Below are 1,714 nucleotides of genomic sequence, written 5' to 3'. Positions count from 1 at the left end.
CTTATACCCCTTATTTATGCAGCCTGACAGATTTCCGTATCCCGCGAAGTCATTTACTATCCACATCAGAACTGCCTTTAAAGTGAAGACAGATTTGCTATGTACATCATATACATTTGGTTCCCCTTCCTCCCACAATTTTTTTAAATCATCGATCATTGGTTATAGATATATATCAATGTTATTTCCAGGCTCATACGGGCCATAAATCAATATCGATAACATCATAAACTTCCTCTTCATGCATAACCATGAAGGAAGATTATACATTACTAACATGATTGTCCAATAGCTATACCGATTGTTTAATCCATTGTTGTGTGGATTTATACCATCGGCCGCTAATCCTAAGCGTATATTCCTAGCCTCGCTACCAAACTCGGGCCACCTAAATTCTACATTTCGCCAAGCAGGAGAATTAGATGGATGACGCATCTTTCCATCTTTAGATCGATTCTCCGCATGCCAACTCATTAATTTAGCAGTAACAGCAGATTTAAACAGTCGTTTAAATCTAGGGATTATCGGAAAATACCACATCACTTTGGCTGGAACATTAACCCTAACTTTACCATCTTTCCCAATTTTCCAGCGAGAAAGATGGCATTTGGGACACTCAGATAAAGACTCGGCAGCTGGTCCCCTGTATAATATGCAGTCATTTGGACAAGCGTGGATTTTGATATACTCAAGTCCTAAATCAGTTAAGGTTTTCTTAACTTCATACATACTACCCGGAAGCACATGCTCTTTAGGAAGAAAAGAGCCAACGGATTCAAGAAGATCGGTAAAGGCTTTATCACTAACTCCAAACCTAGCCTTCCAATTATGTAATTTGAGGACTGACTCTAGTTTAGTGCACTCGCTTCCCTCAAAAAGAGGTTGTTCCGCATCAGCAACATACCTCCTAAAGTCATCAGATTCATTATCCCAATCTTCATCATCATTATATGTTGTTTGACATACATTATATGTTTCTGAAGGGGGTGTGGGTTTTTTAGCAGGATAAGTACTACCAACTGATGACTTAGTACTACTAGCAACCCCTTCTTCATGCCAAATCCAATCCAAATATCCTAAACTAAAACCAGATTCATAAAGATGACCCCTGATTATCTTGACAGTAAATTTTTTGAAGTTAACGCAGCGTGCACAAGGGCACGGTATTTTTTTGGGTTTTCCGCATTTTCCTCGGCAAATATCAAGAAATTTTCGACACCAATCTCATATTGCAAAGAATCCCTATCGGCTTTTATCCAAGACTTGTCCACATAAAACCACCTGGTATATCACTAAAATTTCAGTCTTATAACTTATATAATTAATATTATTTATTATATTCCTACTATTTTTTTGTACCACTATCTAATTTTAAAATAAAACAAGTAAAACATAAATATCAAACATAAATAGAATAACAATTGACAAAATTGTTATCAATGTTTTTGTACCACTATCCTAATTTATTGCTAATAGAAGAACACTGAAAAATAGAGAGATACAATTAAAATACAATTATCCTATAAGTAATTACAGATGTCAAAATAAAGAGATACAATTAAGCACAATTAAAATTAAACAAATATAAAATCAAAACCAAAATTTACAAGCAACAAGATAATTACAGAGCAACATCCACCTGGTATAAATTAGGGTTTCAATTTAAAAAACCCCCAATTTTCAAATCTAGGGTTTCAATTTAAAAAATACACAA

This window comes from Apium graveolens, unplaced genomic scaffold, assembly GCF_009905375.1.
Source record: "Apium graveolens cultivar Ventura unplaced genomic scaffold, ASM990537v1 ctg3060, whole genome shotgun sequence".
In the NCBI taxonomy this organism is placed as follows: Eukaryota; Viridiplantae; Streptophyta; class Magnoliopsida; order Apiales; family Apiaceae; genus Apium; species Apium graveolens.
Note: the sequence above shows the minus strand (reverse complement) of the source record.